Source organism: Hippocampus bargibanti, linkage group LG03 (genome assembly GCF_051943395.1).
Source record: "Hippocampus bargibanti isolate YZ-2025 linkage group LG03, ASM5194339v1, whole genome shotgun sequence".
Lineage (NCBI taxonomy): Eukaryota > Metazoa > Chordata > Actinopteri > Syngnathiformes > Syngnathidae > Hippocampus > Hippocampus bargibanti.
In genome coordinates, this window is record NC_142736.1 from 26,513,295 (window position 1) to 26,540,749 (window position 27,455).

Consider the following 27,455-nt stretch of genomic DNA (forward strand, 5'->3'; position numbering starts at 1 on the left):
TTCCAGGAATGTGTATAAAAAGTTGTTTTTAACGCGTAAATAAAACGCAAAGCGCAAAAAGCAAGGACCGTTTACCATTAACACCGAAACGCGTTTAATAAACATCGCCGATCGTGAGGGAGATTAAAAAAAAATCTCCGTGTTTAAAGATGGTATTGAAAGACAGAGAGGTTGATAAGAGGCGTGTAATTACCCTCCCCCGCCCGCCCCCCTACAAAATAAGATAAGTAAACAATGCAGCTGGATTAAGATAAAGCAGATAAGAGTATAACAACAATGGTGGTTAGAAAGCAAAGAATGCAAAAGCTTGTTCAACCGCCCGTGCAATGGCTTGATACAACAATTTCGAATTGACATTTATTTTAAAACACATCGTATGCCACGCTTTTTAAAACTAAAACAATATATATATATATAGACCGGTACTTCAATTCTCAAAGAAAAAGACACCAATCATTTAAATTTAGCCTTCATAAATGATAATGGATTCTAGCAATAGCATCCATTTCCACCTCCAGATAAGCTACATTTTTTTGCTTTTGTTTTAAACAAAGACATTTTTTTTACATGAATAATTAAACAACCAATAACGCTATGAATAAAAATACAATCCAAATGTCATGGATTTATTTTGAAACAGCTTGCCCACAGCACCCACCTTTTTGCTCCTTCGTAGGAACAAATACGTTTCGTTCTTATAACATTTAAACGTAATTATTCTTTTTAAATTCCCTGGTGGCTGACAGATTTTTTTTAACCTCAAAATCCTATATTGTCGAATTTGATGCTGAAAACACTATAAAAGCATTATTAAAAAAAACACAGGACATTTAAAAAAAGGCTCCAAATAAACTACTCGAATGCCGAAATCAAATTACAATTTACATTCAGCTAAATTGTTGAGTTTAAAATTGAAATTTCAACCAACGCCATGTTTGATTTTAATTTGTTAATCTTCGTTTGTTCAGAGTGGGCGTTTCGTGTTAATTAAATAAATAATAAATTAATTAATAAATAAAATCACAACAAACAATTCGACACGGCTTCATTCTGTTACTAATTTGCACAATGTAACCGGCTTCACCTCGATGACGTCACCACGTAAGCGAAACTGTCAGTAACACTGTGACGTCACGACCTTATGAATGATTTATGTATGACGTCATTGACAAAAGGGCGTGGGTAATTAGATCACGCACGCACACACACGCCAACACAAAGGCGCACGCGCACACCCACCCATGCGTTATCCTCACTCTTCTCTTGTGTCACATGATTACATGAATCTTTTTTTTTGGTCAGCTATAGCATTCATGAAAAAAATATGAAAAACTAAATTCAATAATATTATTGGCAATAATTAAATGTAAATGAAATGTAATTGATTTGTCAACTTACCCCAAACAATTTTAGGTGGGAAAAAAAAGCAGGAACACATATTTCATTTCCAAAACATTGGTGCACGATTTTACGGTCTTACGTATTATTGTTTATGTACATATTCGTTTATAACATTGGACCAAATATGCTGCAGGGGGGATTCCACTTCAACTAAAACAATAAAATGTTGCTGGTTTGGCAAGCTTTGAGATGCATTTTAAACAGCTGTTAGGTGGGCCTACAATGTATCCATAATTCAGTCAAGAAGAGTAGCTAAAGTGATTTCACAAAATATAAAAAAAATGGACACTTGTACTGTAAATATGGGTTGATGCAATACAGCTACATATACATCAATATGCCTTTCTTGATATTTACACTATGTCAAGTTTTGTTATGAAACAGTTTTGCACAATTACAGTCCACAGTTGACATATTTATTTTACTATGCTTAAAATATCTTGTTTTCTATCCTTTCCCCCCACCCCCACCCCATTCCCTTTCAAATTGCTGCTGCGGACTGCAAATTTCCCCATTGTGGGACGAATAAAGGTTTTGTGATTCTGATTACAAAATTAGAATCAGAAAGCCTATACTGTACTCCCACAATGGGGGACATTTGCAATATACAGCAGCAAAACTGAAAGTGGTCTGGAGGGGGGCCTCAAAAGATAAAACAAAGAATTGTATGTACGGGAAAAAAAAATGTCAGAAGATGTACAACTGCACAAAAAATAAAAACAACTTTAAATATAGTGTAACTCAGGGGTGACATATTGCCTTGGTAGATGTCAAGTGGGCCGGACCATCAAAATTATACCATACATCAGGGGTGTCAAAGTCATTTTTTTGCCGCGGGCCACATTGTAGTTATGGTTTCCTCTCGAGGGCCGTTAAGAATTTGGGGAACCCATTAGAATGTTTAAATCCCTTCAAATATTACATATAGAGCACACAGCAAATTAATGAATAACTCGTTTTCAAATCTGAAGTCAAGAATAATGACTTTTATTGTGGTTGACATCCAAAAATATGAAATTTTGGCTCAGATTTTAGCAATCATTTAACAAGTTTGATTTGCTTTTGCGGGCCGAAAAAAATGATGTGGTGGGCCGGATTTGGCCCGCGGGCCTTGACTTTGACACCTGTGCCATACATGCTATAAATAATCAAAATACCGAAACTTGTTGAAAACACACCAAGCACAAAGGTTTCCCATGGATGGATCTCTGTAAAAAAACATGACGTGGTCCATTTTTCATTGAAAATTCTACACTCCTTATCTACGTTTCTCCGCTTGGATAATGACATTTTGGCTAAGGCGGGTGTTGAAATCGTGTTTGAAAAAAAACACAGCTCTTTTCTTCTACGTTGAGTGAAACAGCACCACTCTTCCCCCCTAGTGGACAATCATTGAATTGCACTTCATTAAAAATATGAATTCCATGTCGTTTGTGCATTTTTTCCACTATCCTGCGGGCCTGATCAAACCTCCTTGGGGGCCGGTTCCGGCCCGTGGGCCGTATGTTTGACACCACTGGTGTAACTGTACAAGCTATGACTAACCTGTGTTTAAATGAGGAGACGCGCTTTTGGTTATATATGAAAAAAAATAAAAGAGAAATAAAAGAGAATTAATATATAAACAAGGAACAGCAAAATACAAACACCCATCGCTAAATTGTTAGCCTTCAGATAAGTTGTTAGTCATATTTGAATATTTCCGAGTAACAAGGTAACACATGTCAAGACAAAGGAGAACCTACTTGTCTGGAGTTAATGTTTGCACCTTACTACGATGACCTGATGACTGACAATCTGCACAGACAAAAAAAAAAGGGAAGCAAATTGTGATCATCAAGTGTGTTTGACAATAGTTTCGCATTATTCTGCCCAGTTCCCAAGAAGTAACTCTCATTTCAAAAAGGGTCGCTGACCCCTTTCAAAACTTTATCATACGAGCATCCTCTGTTCAGTGTTTTTTATTCCGACAATGTTTTACTTACAATTTCGAATCACATGAGTAAAATGCTCTGAGGGGGGGAAGGGGGGGGGGCTATGTCCGCCCCCCACCATTTTAGATGGTTCACGACAACAATTTTAAAAAGTAAGGTTCATGCTGCACTGTGACCTTGGTGGTCCTTAGAGTGGGGGGGGGGGGGGGGGGCACCAGCAGAGAGAAAAACTCTCCGGGGATCATCCTGACAGTCTGACTTAATGCAGCCACTCAAGTGGCAGTGTTTTTTTTCATATTTGAAAAAGAGAGAATGCAGGCAGAGTGTTGAATTCAGTGAAAAAAAAAACAAACCAAAAACTGAATGCCTAACCTCTTCCTGTCACACTTGTACGAAGCATCAACATGTATGAATTTGAGGATCAGCGAGATTATGGATTGCCCACATGAGCATTAAAGGACAACCGACGTCTCCGGACAAGTTGTGTCCATAATTTGTAAAATGGCTTCAAATGACTTCTACTGAGCGTATTTTACAAAGATTCCACCGCATATAGCTATATTTTACGTTGTAAGACTCGCGCTGAATATTCCGGAAGTCTTGTTTTTAAGTTGGTGACGAGTCCTCACCCTACGTCAATCAGCCCGTATCCACGGAGCTTTCCACTGAGCTTTGTCGCCTTCTTCGGTGCTACATTTCCCCTCGCAGATGACACACATTCTCGGCTCGTCGACTCGTCACCAACTCAAAAACAAGACTTCCGGAATATTCAGCCGAGTCTTAAAACGTAAAATATAGCTACAGTAAAGTCTCGTTATATCGATATCGGATATATCGATAGTCCCGGTTATATCGATACTATTTCTATGCACGCACGGAGAAAATTACATGCAAACAGGGTCGGATATATCGATAGTCCCGGTTATATCGATATTTTTTCGGACTCCCTTGAATATCGATATAACGAGACTTTACTGTATATGCTGTGGAATCTTATTCAAATACGCTCAGTAGAAGTCATTTGAAGCCATTTTACAAATTATGGACACAACTTGTCCGGAGACGTCGGTTGTCCTTTAACTCATTCACTGCCAGACATGTGAAAAAATGTGTCCACTCCAGGGCCAGGGTTTTTGTCATTGTCACTCGAATTCCAGGACCCACAGAATATTGAGTTTTAAGACTACATAAACATTCAAAGCAGTGTAAGAAACCGTAGACTCTCTTGTTTCATCAGAAAAAAAGTTAAATGCTAAATTATATGGGTCTGGAGTTATATGAGCTTGAAATGAGGGCAGCTGTTCAAAATACAATGCAATACATATATATTGGTTTATAGAGCGCTTTAACAACAGCTGAAGTTGTAAAAAGCGCAAACATGGGGAAAAAAAAGGAAATGCTGCCTCCTTATGGAAAGGAAAAAATATTGCCAGAGGCCATGACCAGTGCTTTATCACCACCAAAACGAGAAACATACAAAACTTGAACAAACTAAGGAATGGCGCTCTGTCATCCAGTGGGACCTTGGCCTACGAACTTAATTGGTTCCCAGACAGAGTGTGTAAGGCAAAAAGTGTGTATCCCCAAAAAAAATTCACATAGGAAACCATTAAAATGAGAATAATCCGTTCCCAGGTCCCCATAAAACATAATTTTCTACTTTCTAATTTTCGAAGCCTTAAAACTACACAAAATATATCCTATTTTATGTATAAAAAATGTGCTATAGTATTATGATTAAAGAAATAAACTGTATAAACTGGGGGTGGGGAATAGAGGACATTTTCTTGTTAGAACGGGCTTGTTCACGAACGACACATCACTCATTGTGGCAGCTCCGTGTGTATCCCAAAAAATAGTTCGTATGCCAAGGCAAAAATTTACATTCGTAAAGTTCGTCAGCCAAGGGGTTTGTAAACTGAGGTTTCACTGTATTTTCAATTTCCGAATAAATTAGTGAATGGCAGTGAATGATTTAACATCTGCAGTAATGGCAGCTCAGCAGGTGTTTATTCGTGTTGAATTTACGGATCCATTCATGGCGACCGCGAAATGGCAAAACTAACGTGCTGTAACAAAGATTTAATCATGACAGTTCCTAAGTTACCGCCACAATGAGAACGTGGGCACAATCGATCTTGAACGTGGCTTTTATGGTAAAGTGACACAACGAGTAAATATCCACATTGGTTCATCGTAGCTTAAAAGCATCCCAGACAACATTGCGGGAGGGAGGGGAAGGATTTAAACACGAGGCATTTAAAAAAAAAGACATTGATTAAAATGGAAAACATGCACTTGCTGCATAAGAATCAAACCAACTCGTATCTTTAAGCCATGTTTAAAAACTGCTTGATTCAATTACTGAGAAGGATACGACGCATACTAACACGTACCTGAAAATTTCCTGATACCACTGAAGGTACAGTTACAATTACAAGCGACAATTACTATTTTTGGAAGAAAACCACCTCCGATTATTTTTGGCGCTGATTAAAAATATGATGTGGATAATTTCCACAGGAGATTAACACATTTTGTAAAAATGAGTCGTGCGACATGGACATGTATGCCCTAAACCAGCATTGGTGTGCTGTGGATGCAATACAATCAATTAGTAAAAATCAACAAAACACCATCAATAATAATCATAAAAAACAACGAACCAGGTCCAATTGAAGTTCAGTGTGTATTAGATTAGATTAGTTGAGCCGTTATTTGTCTCAGAGTGGAGAAATTTACATTTCACAACAGCAAAAACAAAATATAGGAGGAGCTGTAAAGGCAGCTACTCTCACGGCGCCATCTTGAAGTAAAAAAAACAAACAAACAAACAAAAGAAAACAAGAACAAATAATGTGACGCAAAACAAAAGACACAAACAGTCTCCTATCTTAACTCATTCACTGCCAGACACGTGCAAAAATGTGTCCACTCCACTGCCAGGGTTTTTGTCATTCTATCTTAAATTCCAGGAGCCACAGAATATTGAGTTTTAGGACTACATAAACATTCAATGCAGCGTTAGAAAACTAAGACTCGTTTCTTTCATCAGGAAAGAGTTAATTCCTAAATTATATATAGTCTAAAGTTATATGATCTTGAAATGAAGGCTGCTGTCCAAAATACAATGCAATACATGCATAAAGTGTCCTTGAGAGTTAATGATAGGCACTTATAAATGAAATGTATTATTATTATGATTATTATATTGGTTTATATAGTGCTTTCACAACAGCTGAAGCTGGAAAAAGCACTAACACGGGAAAAAAAAAGGGAAATGCTGCCCCCTCGTGGAAGGGAAAAACATTGCAAGAGGTCTTACCAGCACTTTATCGGCACCCCTCGTGAGAACAAATTCAGGAATGGCGCTCTATGACATATTTTCAATTCCCGAATAAATTTGAGAAAGGCAGTGAATGAGTTAATCACTTTCTGCACCTTCTTTGTTGTATGAAGCAGTTCTAGATGAAAGAGGAGAGGATCAAATTGTCCTTTCCACCAGTGGATCAGGGACGTCATTGTGAAAACGTGCACGTCTGCTACAAGCTAAGTTTTGTAAACACAAAGTTGTCGTATCCATTGACAAAAAGTCTCACATCTTCTGTCCCACGTGAATCCGCTTCAAATCCAAGCCGCAACAGTTCCACATACACATCGGCGCTCTTCGCCGACGCTTCTTTCTTCTCATTGCGAACTCCTCAAGCCATGCCTTCATCCAGTCGCAGACTTGAATAAAAAAAATGATATTAAAAAAACTGTTCATGTTTTTATGTTTCTGTTGTGTTTATTATTTTGCTCTGTGTTGACTATTATGTGAATCGCTTTGTTACAACCGCTTGTGAAAGCGCGATATGAATTAGGATGTATTGTAAAAAATACACGCCAAAAAAAATACAGACACTACTCATGTTTATATTGTCATATCATACAAATACAGTGATACCTTGGTTTACGAACTTAATTGTTTCCCAGACTGTGTAAGGCAAAAATTGTGTATCCCAAAAAATAATATCCCATAGGAAACCATTAAAATGAAAATAATCCGTTCCCAGGTCCCCATAAAACATAATTTTCTACTTTCAAATTTTCTGAGCCTTAAAACTACACCAAATATTTATGTATAATAAATGTGCTATAGTATTATGATTAAAGAAATAAACTGTACGGTACAATAAAGTCATTTCATTTACCTTTGTGATGGTCGTTAATGGCTTGATGGAGTGGAGTGTCCGGTTTCCTCAGCATTAAACACTTGATGAGGAACGTAACCTTCTTCTTTCACCTTCTTTTCGAATGATCCCTTGTAGGTGCTTTCTCTGCGATAATTTTATCTAGTTCCTCATCAATTGTGTTCTGTTTAGCTGGGTTGATAGCTTTTTGCATCACGTGTACAGATGGCTTGTGCGGGTTGTTTGTGGAGCCTGATTGATGGGATGCAGTCTACACTCTGCCTTTGAACTATCAAAATTGAAACTCTCGCACTGTTGTCTCCCTGTCTCTTTAATGTTTACCCCCCCCCCACTGCGTTCTTGACCAATCACGTGGCATTAACTGAAGACTGGGGGCGAGGAATAGAGGACAAAAACAATCGGCTGCCATTTTGTTGGGTCGTTCGCCACTCTCTGCCACAGCTCTGTGTACGAAAAAAGTTCGTATGCCAAGGTAAAGTTCGTATGCCAAGGTAAAATTTTCATGAATGTAAACCAAGGGGTGTTCGTAAACCGAGGTATCACTGTACATGTAAACCTAAAATTAGCAAAAGCAAATTTAAATACATGGCTGATGTGAGAAAATCGTGTTTACAAATTAGGAAAAGACTTCACAAACAAAAGTTGGTCCTTCAAAACGTTTGACAAGAGTTTACACACATTTACAAGGTTTATTTGGTATGATGTCAAAGGGGAAATTTTTAAATGATGTCATTGGCGGATATTTTTAAAACTGCAGATGAATTCCAGCCAGCAAAAACATTTTGTTTCCTTTATGCTAAACAAAGGTGACTGATTTAGTAGTACTTGGCAAAAAAAAAAAAAGGAACATTTTTGAATTGAATCCTCAACATCAGTTCATCACTGCTCGTGTACTTGAAGTGAACCTGCGAGAGGAAATGACAACAGAAGTAGCAGCCCGGGGCGTCACACTTGTACGATCTCAAACACACACATACAGAGAACCAAAGCCAGCCCGCGTGAGCTCTTTGTGCGTGTAAATCACGTCACCACACCCACACGTAAATCTGTCGCAAAAACAACACAGCGACGGACGCCATTAGGAGGACGGAGCCTGGCACAATGACTCACCGCCGGGCTCCACCTGTACCCGCCCCGCCAAGCAAGTCGTTCGGTGAGATGGCAAGACAAACATGTGTCAATAGAAGCGAGGGTTGAGGAATCAAGACCTAGACTCGGCGGCGTTGGCTTCACTCGGTCACGAGTTCAAGAATGTCTCGAGGAAGTCTTAGTTTTTTAGATTTAGTGCCAAAGTTCAATTAAGCCTCTGACTCACAAGTTCACCAACTTTAATGATACGCTTGCAGCGGCGGATGTGAACGGCGGCGGAGATTTACAGCGGCCGTCAAAAGACAACGTCGTAACTCACGCGTGTCATCTTTGCTGCTCCCGGCCGGCACAATGAATTACATACAGCGACTTTATGGAGGACGCCTTTTCATTCAGGTTCCGTGTGCAATCGGTGTCTGTCTGCAATCGGGGAGAATTTGGGACCACACAGAAAACAATAGTCAGATTAGAAAGGAGGGGGAATTCAGAATACCACAAAGAAAAAAAAATATGACACTACGACAAAATGAAAAATTACAGTCGAATGATGTACATTGAAAAAAAAAAGGCAAAAAGCCATTTTGTGAGGGAAATAATTCAAGAGTACACTGAAATCATGACATTAAAGGACAACCGACATCACTTTTATGTTTCCTAACTGACATCAGAAAATAGTTTTATAGCATCTAAAATACCCAAAACACGCAGGCTGATATTTTTATTCAAATGCAAAACACCAATAAAAATGACTTAGTGTCCAAAATCTGCAAAAAAATTGAGCTGCGAATTGGGCATTTTCAGAAAGTCCCGCCCCCAGTTTGTGACATCACGCCAAGACGTCTTGCTTTGCTCGAGAATCAAAACAATGGCTTCAGATTCGGAGAATATGCTTTCTTGTTACACATCCAGTTATGAATATGATTGAAATAGTTCTGAAGAGGAAAGTATAAATGTGTGCAATCGATTAAAGAAGGTCTTCAGGATATTTTGACGGATCAATGTGTAGTGTCACAGAAAATGCAGAAGATGGCGGCAGAGCTCCGTTGGAAATAGGTTTATTACTCAGCTTGGAATTTTTGACAACGAATATCAAAGAGTTGTCTTGGTCTAACATACAACGTAATTTTGCCATCAACACGGATCAACACGAAGTTTTCAGACCAAACAAAGTACCGCAAAATGCATTGAGTTGATGCAAGGTATGTCCTTTCTCAGTCAGGGGTGTTCCTTCAGTGACGTCACATACGGACCAGTCACCAACTCAAAAACAAGACTTCCGGAATATTCAGCGCAAGTCTTAAAACGTAAAATATAGCTATAAGCGGTGGAATCTTTGTAAAATATGCTCAGTAGAAGTCATTTGAAGCCATATTACAAATTATGGACACAACTTGTCCATCCTTTGTCAAGACGTCGGTTGTCCTTTAAAACTATTATAATGCCTGAAATAAATATTATTATTGAGGTGTATAAAGTTGAAATTGGAAAAGAAAAAAATTGGATTGGATTGGATATGCCTTTATTAGTCTCACAGTGGAGAAATTTACATTTCACAGCAGCAAAGTGATGAAAGGAATGAAAGTAGAAAAACAAAATACATGAGCTGCTGGAAAGGCAGCCAAAATGATACAGAAAATGTGTTTCTTTTTTCTTCTTTATCTGAATGTTGAATATGTATTTATTTACATATGTAGACATTTATTTATTTGTTAAGCCCAAATCACTTTATTTATTTATTAACCCACAAAACAATTATTTATTTAAATAATTAATTTATTAGCTAGTTAACCGACCAAGTAACTAATATATTTTTATGTATTTATGTATTTATTCATGTATTTATTTAGTTATTTATTTATTTATTTTTTAACCTATGAAACAATTAGCTTATTTGTCTATGTATTTATTAGCTAGCAATTAATTTACTTATTAATCTATGAAATAATTTATTTATTTGCTAGTGAACCTATGTATTTTTTTATTAACCTCTGATACAATGAGCGTATGTATCTATTTATTTATTATCGATGGAACCAATGAACGTATTTATTTACTTATTAATCTATGAAATAATGTATTTATTTATTTGTGAGGGAACCTATGTACTATGTATGTATGTATGTATGTGTGTATGTATGTATGTATGTATGTATGTATGTATGTATGTATGTATGTATGTATGTATGTATGTATGTATGTATGTATGTATGTATTTGCCAGTGAACGTATTTATTTATGTATTGTAATATCACACATTTGAAGCTGGAACATTAATTAATATAACAAAAATAACTTTTGTTGGAAAAGTTCTTGTGTCCTTGGTATGAGTGTTTGCGAGGATGGTTGTTTGTCTATGTGTGCCCTGCGATTGGCCGGCAACCGGTTCAGGATGGACCTCAATGACAGCTGGGATAGACTCCAGTGTGCCCACAATATTCGTAGGAGTAAGCGGTTTAGAAAATGGATGGATGGATGTATAATGAGTATGTTGGTCAAGATTCCGGATATGTATGCATATTTTTTAATGAAACCCTGACTGTGGATGGTATGACGGCTAGAACACTCGCGGGCAAGCGGAGGTGCTGGTTTATTCTAGGTCCAGTCCAGCCTTCACCATAATTAATGCATTCATAGACATATATGCATCTTTTTTTGGGGGGGAGGCCATAATTGCGTAGATGGAAATGCTCAAAGGCAAAAGTTCCGTATTAAATTTCAGTGCATCCCACTATTTCATTGGCTGTAATTTATTTTTGAGCCACCGTCGACTAGTCAGTGTTACACCCTCAAATAATAATAATAATGACACAAACAAAGGATGTTTCAACTAAACGTGAACAATATACAAAAAATAACAAACGTTTTTTTTTCCTTCAGAAAAGTATTTCAGTCTTGGTGAGAGTATTTTCAGGTCCAAGTGTGTAAATCGGATCGGTTTGAGCAGGCGCAAGAAGCAAGCAAGCAAGGAAGGATCAGGAAGGCAAGCAAGCCTGCCTCCTGGGACTCACTGGCAGAGGCAACAATGGGTCAGCGGGCCTCTTTGTGAGCATCCCTCCTTAATCAAACTAGCCGGAGGAGTGATTGAATTTTAATACTGCCGGGCCCACCGTAATGGCGTGATGGACGGGGTCCGCTGAATTGGAGCAGGATGTCAACCCAGCAAGGGCTCCATTAATGATATTGCTTCATTTCTTAAAGTGGCAGCGACCACCAAATCACCAGCCGGGGCCCTAACTCCTCCTCTTGCGCCCCCTTGACACTTTTGCTTCTTTTTTTGAATTTTATTATTTGGATTTTCATCACACACTGACTCCAATATCATTTTTGGCATTTGACCGTGCCAGATTGTCTGAGTAAATGTCATATTTGCTTTTCAATTTTGACGTGAAATGTCCTCCTGAGAATGTATTATGCTTTAAAGGACAACCGACGTCTCTGGACAAGTTGTGTCCATAATTTGTAAAATGTCTTCAAATGACTTCTACTGAGCGTATTTTAATAAGATTCCACAGCATATAGTTATATTTTACGTTTTAAGACTCGCTCTGAATATTCAGGAAGTCTTGTTTTTGCGTTGTTGACGAGTCTGTACGTGACGTCACTAAAGGACCGCCCCCTGACCGAAAAAAGACACGTTGTAGCAGTCCTTCCATCACGTCAATGTATTTTGCTGTACATGTTTGGTCTGAGAACCGTGTTGCACCCAAAAGCCGCCAGAAGAGGGCATCCAGGCTCCATATAAGGAATTTATCAGCCTGTGGAAGCGGAGGTGGCCACTGGAGGTCGCCATTTTGTGCCTCTTTTTTTTTGGGTGAGAGAGTTTCCCCCAATGTTGCCTCAAAATGGCCCAAATAAATTATTTAATCGATTGCAAACATGTGTGCTTTCCTCTTCAGAACTATTTGAATCATATTCATAACTGGATGTGTAACAAGAAAGCATATTCTCCGAATCTGAAGCCATTGTTTTGATTCACAAGCAATGCAAGACGTCTTGGCGTGACGTCACGGACTGTGGGCGGGACTTTCCGAAAATGAAAATGCCCAATTTGCAGCTCAATTTTTTGCAGATTTTGGACACTTTAAGTCATTTTTATTGGTGTTTTGCATTTGACTAAAAATATCACACTGTGTGTTTTGGGTATTTTAGATGCTATAAAATTTTTTTAAAAAACAAAAAAGTGACGTCGGTTGTCCTTTAATTTCTGCACATTTTTTTTCTCATTTGTAATTATTATTGCACGTATTTTTATTTTTAATCTATTTTCACACGTGCCTTGAGTTGCAGTAGGATTATAAGGGGGTGCCTGACTCTGTGGTTTTTGTACACAGCGCTCCCAAAGGCATAATGATGCTCATGTTGCTGAGGGATAGTCCACTTGGAACACAGTGCATGCAATTAGTCTTACGAACGCAATTCCTTCCAGGGAGCTCGTGCCACCTCCAATACTTTTGGATTCTATCATCATTTTTCAAATAAAATATGGAAAACAATTAACTCATTCACTGCCAGACGATGTGCAAAAACGTGTCCACTCCAGTGCCAGGGCTTTTGTTATTTTGACTGAAATTGCAGGACCCACAGAATATTGAATTTTAGGACTACATAATCATTCAATGCAACATTAGAAACCCATTTTCTTTTTTATTTCATCATAAAAGAGTTAATTCCCAAGTTACATGCGTCTGGAGTTATCTGAGCTAGAAATGGTGGCAGCTGTACAGAAGGCAAATGCTGCCCCCTCATGGAAGGGAAAAACATTGCCAGAGGTCTGACCACCCCCCACCCCCCACAAGAGAAACCAAATTCGGGAATGGCGCTCCACGTCATATTTTCAATTGCCAAATAAATTCGAGAATGGCAGTAAATGACTTAAAAACTATTACGAGGACGAAAAAAGGACTACATTAAGAAGAGGTGAAAATAGGAAATATTGAACAATGACAAAATAATTTGCATCATACAAATAAATTTGTTGTTGTTTTAGAGGGCGGGGCTAATATCCATAAATTCAATTTCAGTTCAATTTAATTAGATTGGATTAGCCTTTATTAGTCTCGCAGTGGAGACATTTAAATTTCACAGCAGTAAAGTGATGAAAGTAAGAGGAAAGGAAAGGAAGAAATGGAAAAAAAAAATCCAGGAGCTGCTGTGAAGGCAGCCACTCTCACTGAGCCATCTTGATTGTCAAAACGACAAAATAACAAATATATGACGCAACACAGAGAGTCATTCAATCTTTAGCACTTCCTGCACTCTCTTTGTTGTATGAAGCAATTCTAGATGATGAAAATGGGAAATTTTGATTGCAGTGTTTCAAGGTAGAAATGAAAATTGTACCTCACGGCATGGTGATATGGTGATGAGGGAGCAGAGAATGAGTGACTGATTCCCAATGCAATTGTTTGCAAAGTAGCCCATGTTGTCGCCTTGACTGTCTTGTGTCAGTGTCAGCCGGGCGCTGCCCCACAAGAGGAGGTCACGTCGGTCAGCCTGCAGCAAGCGCAGGTACGAACCTCTGCACCAAATTAAAAGCAGAAGGTCCGGGGTGAGTCTCCGTGACCGCGCTGACATAAATTATGGAGATTTACAAGATTTTTAAAACACTTTTAACAATACTCTCCGTTTAATGTGCTCTCTGTTTAATAATGCACTTTAGGCTTTAAGAGCACGATAAACAAACCAATAATTCACTGTTTTTTATCATCTGAGGGGGACGTGTGTTCAAAGAGGAGAGTGATGTGTGTTCAAAGAGGTCGCTTGATGTTGCTGCCGGCATTTTGAGACTCGAGAAGATGGAGTGAAGGTGGATGCTGAGAGGGATAAACAAAAGTGTTTGGGAAAGAAGAACATTTGCTTAAACAATGCGTGCAATGATATTTTGTCCCACAGGTTTGTTTGGACTACTTTTACAAATTGGATTGAAAAAGTTGTGGTTCCACTGTATATACCAGTGGTCGCGGGAACCTATGGCTCGCGAGCCTTATATGGCTCTTTTGATGATTGCATTTGGCTCGCCGATAAAACTAAATACATATTCTCGCTTTTTCTCAGTTCATTTCCTGTTAGAGGCTACAGTTGGCGGAAAGCGCAATTTTGATTGGATGATACTGACCTAAGTTGGCAAAAAGCACAATTTTGATTGGATGATACTGGCCGTTCATTGATTCGTGTGCAGGCTAGCTAGCAGTAACCTCGCGTATGGACCCGGCAAGTTGACTTTCATTCCGATCGTTTGCCTGGATTTTTACCAATCACGAGGAAGTAAAATAAAATAAGGTCACGCAAGGTGTAAAAACTCTCAAATTTTAAGTTATTAATTCTTCACCGATCAGCGGATGTTAGACTTGGACAAAACACGCAAGGGGAGTTTTTTTTTTTTTAGCCTTAGGAGATAAAGCGCACTTGTAAGAAGACAACTGACGTCTGTGTTAGGGCGAATACCTGGAACTGATACACATACACACACACACTGAGACTGACCCACTCACTACCAGCCGCCACAAATCACTGGGCCATCTCGTATAATCCTCCACCCGCAGCGCCGCGGCATTAAACATCCAAACAAATTGCCTCTCATCAAGCGCTCGCAGCGGGGAGGACGCCAGAAGGAAAGGCAAAGGTTGCAAGTAGAGCAACTCCTCTACAGCGCACGACAAATAAATGAAAAGAGGAAGCTACGTATGATTTACACCCTTTCTGTTTTTTTATTTATTTATCAGCCGATGCGGAACGTTGGATGTTTGTGTCTAGAACGTAATAGGATTGTGAAAATGAATACAGTGATCAGCTTTCTGTCCTTTTTTTTCCAACCATTTTGACATTAAAAAAAAATAGAAGAATGTGCACCGCGTAATGTTGAGATTTGAAACCAATATTTGGCTCACTTCATGTCAGTTTTTTACTTCATTCTTCAAACGGAAACATGATCTAAAGTGATGTAAGCTGTTAAAAGTTAGCGTTTTATGAAGAATCAAAGACCTATGCCACAGGTGTCAAAGTCAAGGCCCGGGGTCCAAACCTGGCCAGCCACATCATTTTATTTGGCCCACGAAAGCAAATCAAATATGGGAAATTCCATGATGCTTGCTAAAGTCCGACCCAAAATTTCAAATTGTAGTATGTAAACCACAATAACACTCATTATTCTTTACTACAGATTAGAAAACTAGTTATTCATTAATTTGTTTTGGCTCTGTATGTACCGTATTTTCCAGTGTATAAGGCGCACCTTCAATGAATGGCAAAAGTTTTCCAAAAATAATATATACACACATATAAGGCTCACCACATTATAAGGCAATACGGTAGTGGCTGGTGTTACGCATTAGTTCTTCAATGGGGGGAAAAAAAGTCGGTCGCTGCTGACAGTAGTTGCGAGACCTGTTGTGGCCCAATATTACTTCACATATAAGGCGCACCGGTGTATAAGGCGCGGGGTCATCTTTTGAAGAAAATGAATACTTTTGGGTGCGCCTTGTACACCGGAAAATACGGTAATATGTGGAAGAGATGAAACAATCTAACGGTTTCCCCAAATTCATCACGGCCCTCAAGAAGAAACCGAAACTACAATGTGGTCCACGGCAAAAAATGAGATTGACACCCGTGACCTAGCGATTTCTTACCCATTGTATTTACAGTGATACATCAGTTTATGAACTTAATTGGTTCCCAGAAAGTGTGAGTAAGGCGAAAAGATCGCCTGCCAAACATTTATTTCCCATAAGAAACCATTAAAAATGAGAATAATCCGTTTCCAGGTCCCCATAAAACATAATTTTCGACTATATAAGCCTTAAAACTATAATACAAAATATACCTTATTTTATGTATAATGAATGTGCTATTGTATTGTAATTAAAGAAAAAATAGTACTATATAATAAAGTCGTTTTATTTACCTTTGTGATGGTCGTTGATGTAGTTGCCTCTTAATGATATCCGAGTGAAGTTGCCGTGCTTTCTCTGCGATAATACCCTCACACACACTGTCCTCTGCTAGCTGCTTTTCGTTAATCCAAATCAAAAGAAGTTTTTCAGCCTCTTCTATTGCCTGAGACCGCTGCTTAGACAACACAGAAACACCCTTAGCCACACATAGCAATGGTCGACTTAGCATACTGGTAGCATACTGGTAGTGTGATGCTAAGTCACACAAACGCACACCTCGTTCATGTTTCTTCTGCTCGACCGTAATTTTCTTTTGTGTCCTCTTCGGCTTAACACTAGCCTGTGGTGGTTTTTTCGGTCCCAAAAAAGCAAAAGTATGCACTCCATAACACACCACGTCTCCAAAAAAGTGGGTGTGGAAAACTAATCCGCCAGCCACCGTGGCACTGTTCGACCATGTGGTTTGGTGTTCAAAAACTAGTCCGTGTGTTTCCCGAAAACGAGTTCATATGCCAAGATTATATTCTCGCAAATTTAATGTTCATAAGGCGAAAAGTTTGTAAGCTTAACCGTTCGTAAGTTTAGGTATCACTGTATTTGGTTTTAAAAACTGACTTCATGGGATCTGGAAGTAAATCAATCATTTCCATGACAAGGTATGTATATTGTGAGTATGTGGTTATCGGAAGTGACACATCATTAGCCACTTCCCTGTCAGGGAAACTCCGATATGTGACAGGGAAACGGACACTTTGGCCAAACACCACCCTCGCGAGACGTCTGTCTCCGCACAAAACAAAGGCAGATCTGGAGATGACCAATCAGGCTTCCTGTGGAAGTGGGCATGCTCGGGTCTCAGATAAGAACAGAGGGCATGCACGGCTTCTATCTTGCTCAGAGATCTGACGCATGCCGAAAGCTCTCGGGTGGACTGACTTAAGCTGCGGCAGGGACTTATCTTTACAGTTTCCTATACCACCTACTGACAGATCCCCAGGACTGTGTAAATTCCTTCCCCGGGCTCCCCCCCCCCACACCCGCCGCCTTAAAACGACTCCGGGCAGACAATGAGACGGCACTTTGTGTACTATAATGCTGAGAACAGAGGAGCTTTTTACAAGCGTCCCGCGACTAAGACAAACACGAGTTTCAGGTGTTGCAACGTGTGTTTGAAAATGGACAACCCTAGAAGTAAGCTCATGAAGCATGACACTCTACTTTGATTCACTCGGGTCTCATTTCAACATTGAACACTCATGACTTTGATTCCAAGAGTTTACAAATCCATTGATCTCCACCCACCGGAGTTTGTACTTGGTGTTGAAAAAAAATAGTGCAACATCTGTCCACAATTGTTTTGGATGAATTCTTAGATTACAATACAAATAAAACAACACATCTAAAAAATAAACTGGAATGCTGTCAGTGGTGTGTTGAGCAGCCAAAATTGTAACCAAGTAAGAGTACTCTACTCAAGTTATTTGGGAGTAAATTCTGATGTTTTTTTGTGTGTTTATTTGTTTTACTCATTCACTGCCAGACGCGCAAAAATATGTCCACTCCAGTGCCGGGGATTTTGTCATTGTCACTTGAATTCCAGGACCTGCAGAATATTGAGTTTTAGGACTATATGAACATTTAATACAGCGTTAGAAAACTTACATTCTATTCTTTCATCAGAAAAAAAACCAGTAAATTCATAAACTATATGGGTCTGGAGTTATATGAGCTTGAAATGAGGGCGGCTGTCCAAAATACAATGCAATACATACATATTGGTTTATATAGCGCTTAAACAACAGCTGAAGCTGGAACAAAGCGCTAACATGGAAAAAAGGTAAATGCTGCCCTTTTGTGCAAGGGAAAAAACATTGCTAGAGGCCATGGCGAGCGCTTTATTAGCACATAAAGAGGTAAAAACAAAACAGAACAAATTTGGGAATGGCGCTCTGCGTCATATTTTTAATTGACGAATAATACACCGGGACAATAATAATGGGGAAAAAATTATCAAACAAAACCATTACAATATAAAATGTGAGGCCAATTCAGCCCCAAGCACAATAAGCACACCGATACAAGGAATGTTAAGTATGAAAAATGGCACATCTCTGTTAAAATGCCAGATTTATATGACATACAGTAAAGTCTCGTTATATGGATATTCTCGGGAGTCGGAAAAAATATCGATATAACCGGACTATCGATATATCCGATCCTGCGGCATGTAAAATTTCTCCTTGCGTTCATAGAAATAGTATCGTAATAAGCAGTACTATCGATATAACCGATATGGATATAACGAGACTTTACTGTATTAAAAAAACACAATCAATAATTTCAAGACATTTTCCACAATTCATGTGACTACTACAACATCTTTGTGAGAGGTAAAGATAAAAGAACTCCCCCCTTTGTGGTATGAGGCTGTCTCCAGATGTAACCTGTCTCATTTAAATCATATGCTGCTTTGTCGAGCAGATAATAACGATACAAAATGATTTATAAAGTGACTTGAGTGTAGTATCCACAAGTGTAGGAGAGGTAATAGATCATGTTGCTACGCACCTCTTGTTACTTAGTATACTGTATTTTCCATTGTATAAGGCGCACCGGAGTATATGGCACACCCCCAATGAATGGTGTATTTTCAAACTTTTTCCGTATAAAAGTAACACTAGAGCAGGGGTGTCAAAGTCATTTTTTGCCGCGGGCCACATTGTAGTGGTTTCCTCTCGAGGGCCATTACAATGTTTAATCCCCTAGAGAGCGCACAACAAGTTAATGAATAACTAGTTTTCAAATCTGAAGCCAAGAATAATGACAGTTAGTGTGGTTTATATACAAAAATATGATATTTTGGTTAGGATTTTAGCAAGCATCATGGAATTTCACAAGTTTGATTTGCTTTCGCGGGCCAAAAAAAATGATGTAGCGGGCCGGATTTGGCCCCCGGGCCTTGACTTTGACACCTGTGCACTAGAGTATAAGGCGTACCTTCAATGAATGACAAAGGTTTTCCAAATATAATATTTGAATATACACGGTAAATGAAAATAGTGTCGTAATAAGCAGTATTATCAATATAAACGATATCGATATAACGAGACTTTACTGTATAAAAGTTTTCCAAAAATAAGGCACACCACATTATAAGGCGCTACAGTAGAGCAGCGCTGGGGTTACGCACTACTTTTACAGGGGTAAATGGAGTTGGTGATTGCTGAATTTAGTTGCGAGACCGGTTGAGGCTCAATATTACTTCACATATAAGGCGCACCTACGTATAAGGCGCAGGGTCATCCTTTGAAGACAATCAAGGCTTTTGGGTAGGCCTTATACACCCGAAAATACAGTAATATGTGGAGGAAATGAAACATTATAACAGCACTCTGTATATCAGAACCCTAAATCTCATTTCAACCATATAATCCCAACGTCTTAATCCAAACTCAATTTTAACCGAAACCGTACTCTAACCCCCCAACCTAAGCAAATGATGTCACTTGTTGCTAGGCAGAATGAGGCACAATCATCTTTGGCCACAAACACAAAGAAGAAACAGTCATCTGCCAGCTTGTATGCCGTTTCATTGTCAGAAGAAAGGACAGTGAGAATCTGAATGTCGTTCTCACCAATATTAACCCTTATATTATGTTAAGGGGTCAATTTGATCAGTTTCAATTTTTGTGTTGACGAAAGCACTGAATATCCTTTACTTTTCCAGACTTCAAAAATGTTCTAAAATATCCCAATGCGATTGAAAATATGTTGTCTCTCTTTTAAAGTATAACATCCCATAAAAAGCATAACATCCCAGAAAGACTTGTTGCTAATGTCATCTATTATTTGACTGTTTTGTGTGGATTTTTACATACAGGTAAAAATGACCCGCGACATAATCAATGTGATTTTTTTCAACATAATACAAGGGTTAAGATAGACAATATTAAAAAAACATTTTTTAGTTGACTTATCACTTTTCAAAAATTTGCCACAACCAAATTCCCAGTGGATGATTCAGTAATGTCCTGAAGAAAAAAAACACAGTATTTTTATAGTAGCTCTTGCGATGTCTTTTTTTTACTATAGGGAAGAGTTATTTATACGCGGACGATCTGGAGGGGGCATTTATCATGTGTGCTAGTGGTTCCCCCTTCAAAGTTCCCCGTTTTATGACATGCATTATTTCTTGCGCACACACATAAACAAAGCCAGGGCTGCCGGCACTGAATCAGCAGCCTGTGTCACCGTGTGGCCTCCGGGTCAGGCTCGCTTTCTTGTGCCGCCAGTGCTTACATTAGCATGTGAAAGACTAAAGCTGTTCCAAATATTCCCTCTAAACATTTAGCCTGCTCGAACCTCGCATGGAAAAACTCCACGCTAGCCCGGGCGATGAATGGAAAGTCAAACGAGTTAGTCGGGAGAAAGCATGAAATAAGATGCGCTTTGCCAAGTACGAGAAAAAGACGTTTGACGTCATTTTTCTGTCAAACGTGCTCCTCGACAGCCTTCGTCAGCAGGCTTGAGCTTGTCCATGATGAGGCAGTCAGGAAGGCACCAGCAGTCTGTGTTTACATTGCAAGTGCCTAAAAACCAATTTAGCCGCACCGGCCTCATTTTTCTTATCAACGTGCTAACGTGTTGCCGTGACGATGGCGTTTTTAAAAGATGAAAAAATATCATTGATATCATGCTCGAGCCTTTTTCAGCGCAGACATCGGCAGCATCCTGCAACAAGTTCGGCCTTGGCGCTCCGCTGTTCATATTTTTAAATTAGCAGAGTGCCAAAGGGCGAGAAGGGGCGTTGAAGCGCCGGCGAATATATAAATATTCAAAAGGCACACGTCGTATTCCCAGTCTGCTCCTTCTGTTAACTTTTCCCGAATTGAAAGCTGAATCATGTGTCATTCGGCTTAATTTAATCATCAGCCACTCTCATTCAATTATCCAATATAATATGCAAATGAGATGAACAATGGCCCGCTCATGCTAATTATCCGCATCTGAATAATTAAATTGGACACAAGCGGCGTTGGGGTACTGAACTACCATAAAATAGGGAGCAGATTCTTTAATTAGGGTAGCAAAAATTTTATTAGAATGTGTAATCTGCCCGTAAATTGTGCCGAGGGTGGCCGTGCACAAGGGGGACATTACGCTTATTGGAAAGCGCTCCCTAAAGACTCGCTCGGGGGAGTGGCGACCAACATGGCCGTTATCAAGGGTAAATCTATCCTAAAACAGCCCCCCTCCCCCATTTATGATATCATAGTAATTTTCTTGGGATGTGGACATTAACAAGATTCTGCAAACCACAAAGCTGTTCTAATACTCGCTACTGGTGAGAATGACTTTACTTTGAATCTAAGTGAACAAAATAGACTTTGCAACATAATTCCACATTCCAAGTTAACTCATTCACAAATTTGTTCAGGAATTGAAAATATGACGTAGAGCGTCATTCCCGAATTTGATCGGGTTTTGTTTTGTCTTATTTGGGTGCCGATAAAGCGCTGGCCATGAACTCTGGCATTGTTTTTTTTTTCTTTTCTACAAGGTGACAGCATTTCCCTTTTTTCCATGTTAGCGCTTTGTTCCAGCTTCAGCTGTTGTTAAAGCCCTATACAAACCGATATGTATGTATTGCATAGTATTTTGGACAACGACCCTCATTTCAAGCTCATATAACTCCAGGCCCATTTAAGTTAGGAATTTTTTTTTTTCTGATGAAAGAAGAAAGTCTAAGGCTTCTTAGACTGCATTAAATGTTTATGTAGTCCTAAAACTCAATAATCTGTGGGTCCTGGAATTCTAGTGACCATGACAAAAACCCTGGCACTGGAGTGGATACATTTTTGCACATCTGGTAGTGAATGAGTTAATACTTTGAGATGTGTTCTTACTAAATAATGTTGTAGTCATTTTATCCTCCTACACAAATGTACTTTGAAGCACACAACCTCCCACAGCATCACACTGTTTTCTAAGTGATTTTTGAAATACGTTATATACAGTGGGACCTTGGCTTACGAACTTAATTGGTTCCCAGACAGCGTGTGTAAGGCGAAAAGTGTGGATCCCAAAAATTAATTTCCCATAGGAAACCATTACAATGAGAATAATATGTTCACAGGTCCCCATAAAACATAATTTTCTACTTTCTAATTTTCTAAGCCTTAAAACTACACAAAATATACCTTATTTTATGTATAATAAATGTGCTATAGTATTACGATTAAAGAAATAAACTGTACTGTACAATAAAGTCATTTTATTTACCTTTGTGATGGTCGTTAATGGCTTGATGGAATGGAGTGTCCGGTTTCCTCAGCATTAAACACCTGATGATGAACATAACCTTCTTCTTTCACCATCTTGAGGAATGATCCCTTGTAGGTGCTTTTTCTGTGATAATTGTATCTAATTCTTCATCAATTGTGATCTGTTTAGCTGGGTTGATAGCTTGTTGCATCAAGTGTACAGATGACTTGTGCGGGTTATTTGTGGAGCCTGATTGATGGGATATTTTTTCTATCCATTTTCTCACTATTCTCACACTCTCACACTTTTGTTTTTTTGTTTCAAGCTCTGTCATCTCCCTTTCATGTGTGTGTTTTCTCACTCTCTCTCTGTCTGCCTGTCTCTTTAATGTTTAACACCCCCCCCCCCCCCACTGCTGGGTTCTTGACCAATCACGTGGCTTTAACCGAATACGCCATTTTGTTTTCTGGAGAACGGCCTCACTCTCTCTCTCTCTGTCTGTAACCCCATCCCCAACTGCTGCATTGTTGACCAATCACATGGCTTTAACCGAAGACTGGGGGCGGGGAATAGAGGACAAAAAGAGTGGCCACCATTTTCTTGTTAGGAGAACGGGCTCGTTCGCGAACGACACATTACTCATTGTGGCAGCTCCGTGTGTATCCCGAAAAAGTTTGTATGCCAAGGTAAAATGTACCCTCCCTCATGCATTTATTTCACTGTGTCAATTAGAGATAGATTTTCGCTCTTCGTGGGCCGACCAGTTGTCTATGCAAATAGTGGAATGATTGTAAACATGCAATATTTCTGTGTATTTCAATATACAGCGTGTCTATGTGAGTGTCAATACTGTATATTTTGTATACAATGACAACAATGGAATACCCAAGAAGTATCTCACTTCAGCATTCTCGTGTACAGTTAAACTTCACAAACAAAATCTGTTGTGAGACTCTGGTCATACACTAAAGCATTTTCTTCATTAAGATGAATGTAAATAGAACTAAGAAGTTCCAAACCCGGAAAGAAGTCATGTTTACCGTGTTTATATGGGTAAAATTGAAATGAAATATAGCAAAACATGCGGCCTGTCTTGTCATTTTTGTAAGAATGATATTGATATTGAAAATAACTACATATCTGTGCGCTTTTAGGCATCATGGAACCCATTTGGAGAAAACAGCTAAAGATGACAGTACCTGTATCTGAAAGGTTAAAATACTCTGCCGCTGTCAAACTAATACGAGACTAATAAAGGTAAATCCATTCCAATACTGTGAACAATGTTTATGTTGAGTGAGAGAAACCACAACAGATGCTGTAACAAAAATTCAAATGTATCGGTGGCCATCCCATGACATCCTGTTGACTTATAGTGCGCAAGTAGACCGTAGTAGCACAATATTAGTCATAAATAGTTGTGCCCTCGAGCACAACTACTTTTTGAGAATAATTCCTACTGAAAAAAGGCAACGGAGCAAGCCCGGTAGCCAGTTTAAAAGAAAGGAAAAACATGGACTGTAATCCTCGGCTCAGCTCCTGCATGCATACAGGCACCGTTGCCTTCGGACAACAGAGCAACCGTGCCATTGAACGCACCATGAGTCAGACTGAAGGCCGGCAGACAGCGAGCAGCGGGACTTTGCACAAGGTGCCGAAGCCACTGAAATATTTACAGAGGCGTGTTTTGTTGCTATTGTGCCGAGTGATTGAAGGGGAAGACCTCAAAGGCAGCCAGTCGCCCTCAGAGGGGGGGGGGGGAGGCGGAAACAGTCAACGTCATATTTCAACGTGTGTAGCGAGTTGTGAGGTCTCCATGGATGAAATGCGCGAGAGTGTGAGTTTAAAGATAATGATAAGAGAAGCTTCAGCGCCATATCGTCCATCACTCTGTGAACAGAGGGACAACAACATCTCCGTAACACCCCGATGTATCCTGCTCGGGCCCGACAGTATTTGTTAAACATGTCAGCGTGACAGAACATCAGTGGGTCAGGAGCAGCGAGGGATCAAAGGAGCAGTACATTTGAGTGAGGATGTTGAGACGACTCGCAGAACACAATACACAGCGCCCACAGCCACTCTGCTGTCTCTTTTACATTTTCACATCTATCTACTGTAAAAGCGCACGAGGGAAAGGCCGCTGTTTACTTGGTGGCTCCCCTTTTCTCCTTAAGATAAGCACGCCTGAAACCTGAATGTAAAACTTTGATATCATCAATCAGGCGAGGTATACACGCCGCGAAACATGTTTCCCAACAAGTCATGTCGAATCTGATTAACTCATTCACTGCCAGGTGCAAAAATGTGTCCACTCCAGTGCCAGGGTTTTTGTCACTCGAATTCCAGGACCCACAGAATATTGAGTTTTAGGACTACATCAACATTCAATACAGCGTTAGAAACCTTAAACTCTCTTCTTTCATCAGAAATAAAGGGTTAATTCCTAAATTATATACGCCTGGAGTTATATGAGCTTGAAATGAGGGTGGCGCCCAAGCTCTGTTCAATTAAAATGACATAAAGTGTCCAAAAACGACTTCAAAATGAAACCGGAAATGGCCGGTTTCAGAAGGTCCCGCCCCCTTGTTTGTGATGTCACGCCAAGACGTCTCTAGAATCAAAACAATGGCTTCAGATTATGAGACGATGCTTTCTTGTTACTCATCCAGTTATGAATATGATTCAAATAGTTGTGAAGAGGAAAGCATAAATGTTTGCAATCGATTAAAGGAGTCCTCCAATATCAATTCGAGCCGTCAATGACAGCAATGTAGCACCCAGAAAATGCAGAAGATGGCGCCCAAGCTCAGTTGGCTGATTTGTCTGCTGGGAATTTGTATCAACTAGTATCAAATAGTAGTCTTGGTGCAACCCACGATTCACCATCGCGTTATTTATGTTTTCCTTCTATTTTCGCCACCAACACGGATCAACACAAAGTTTTCAGACCAAACAAAGTACCCAAAATGCATTGTGTGTCGCTTTCTCGGTCAGGGGCGTTCCTGACGTGACGTCACGTCAGGCATAGTCATCAACTCGAAAACAAGACTTCCTGAATATTCAGCGTGAGTCTTAAAACGTAAAATATAGCTATATACCGTGGAATCTTTGTGAAATACGCTCAGTGGAAATCAATTTACAAATTATGGACACAACTTGTCCGGAGGCGTTGGTTGTCTTTTAAGTAAAAGGAAATTTGCAATATTCACACAAAATGGTTCAAGCAATAGGTAAAACAATTTATGATGATAAGAGCAGAGAACTAATACAATGTGAACCGTTGAGGAGGGGCATGTAGTCCATTGTCTAAAAATATTGCGTTGGTATCCATATTTATATCTGAATAACATCAAGCGGAGCAGGTCCATTGCGCTACCGACACAAACCACTGGCCTTGTCTTGTCTGTCGCTCTGATAAATTAACAAGGGTCAACGGTCACGCAAGTTTATTCTCGCGGAGGAAACGGCCCATTCTAATGACTTTGAGGCTACAGGGGAAAATACTGCATGCCAACAACGTTTTGTACTTCAGGTTATAGAACAAATACAAAAAAAGCCTACATCAGCAATTCTTTTAACACAAAAAAAGCCTACATCAGCACTTCTTTTTTATTATATAGGATAGATTGATGTTTATTTTCTATAGACGGCACATTGAAGACCAAATGAGTGGCAGCTTGTCAGGTCATATCCCGAGGAAGCAACAGTTCATACCTTGAACTGAACGTCTTGTCCCCCGATGAAAGGCTACAGTACATGCATGCGAAAGACATATTAAACACGATCATGTCTAATAAAGTAATTACAATTAGCTTAAAATTGCCAGTTCAATCCACTAAATGTCAAAGTTGTTCACGCCAACAAACACCAGCTTCAGAGCGCCGTGCCGTTAAATCCCTGTGAGGATTTCTAATGAGTCGGCAAACATTTTTCTTGGGAATTTTTGCACCATTTTCCGCTCCAAACGGGAGGTACACTTCCTCGTGTAAATACCAGATTCAAGTATTTTACTCTTGCTCTCTCTACGGCATGCCAAAACGGCCACAGAGCTGCCCAGTCTTGGGAGTCGCCAAGAAGAGAGGATGAAGGAAGACGCATTTCGCCTTCCTCTCAGTAAAATCAATGCATCATGAATACTCGGCGAGGGTGTGTAAAGTGGCATTAAAGAGACTACAGAAGGTTTCCTGAAGGGTACGCGTTGCTCGATGTTCTATTACTCCGATTGATGAAATTTACTATTTAGGTGCATTTTTTTCTAACGAAGGCACATTCACTGACTTCTAACTTGGTGGGAGTGTGGGAAGAATGAGGTGACAAGTCACAGGTTTCTCACACATATTCAGTGACAAGCATGCGGAGCATCAAACGGCAGGCTGTCGTTAAAACAGAGCAGCTGGGGCTGACATGGCGGCGGCGCACGGCCAAACTGATGGCCGTGGTGATAAGAGACGAGGCTCCACTACCTCTACGGCTTCTGTGGAAAACATCATTTATAAGAAAACTGTCTTCTTTCTATTTCCCAACCTGGACTTTTTCAGCGAATTTACTGACATCCACTCTGGGCGCAGCAAAAGGGTACTTTTACACGTGTAGTTGTGTTCTTTGTATCTCCAAATGTTATAAAGCAGTGACATACAGTATGTCTGGTTAGCATGCCTGCCACACAGTGCAGACAATGT

At 39.6% G+C, this 27,455-nt stretch overlaps 1 long non-coding RNA gene across 6 annotated transcripts in view; it reads right to left on the reverse strand.

Annotated features, from left to right (window-relative positions):
- LOC148900848 (uncharacterized) overlaps positions 1 to 27,455 on the reverse strand; it is a 117,176-nt gene that overhangs the window by 11,742 nt on the left and 77,979 nt on the right. For 2 of the 6 annotated variants that reach the window (XR_016114516.1, XR_016114514.1), the window contains exons 5-7: positions 13,958 to 14,135; positions 8,937 to 9,037; positions 2,044 to 3,198 (exon numbers count right to left, since the gene is read on the reverse strand). This is a non-coding gene — a long non-coding RNA (uncharacterized LOC148900848). Of the gene's footprint in view, positions 1 to 2,043; positions 3,199 to 6,934; positions 7,065 to 8,936; positions 9,038 to 13,957; positions 14,136 to 27,455 lie in introns of those variants that run through there. The other 4 variants (XR_016114518.1, XR_016114519.1, XR_016114515.1 and 1 more) reach the window with 4 other exon arrangements.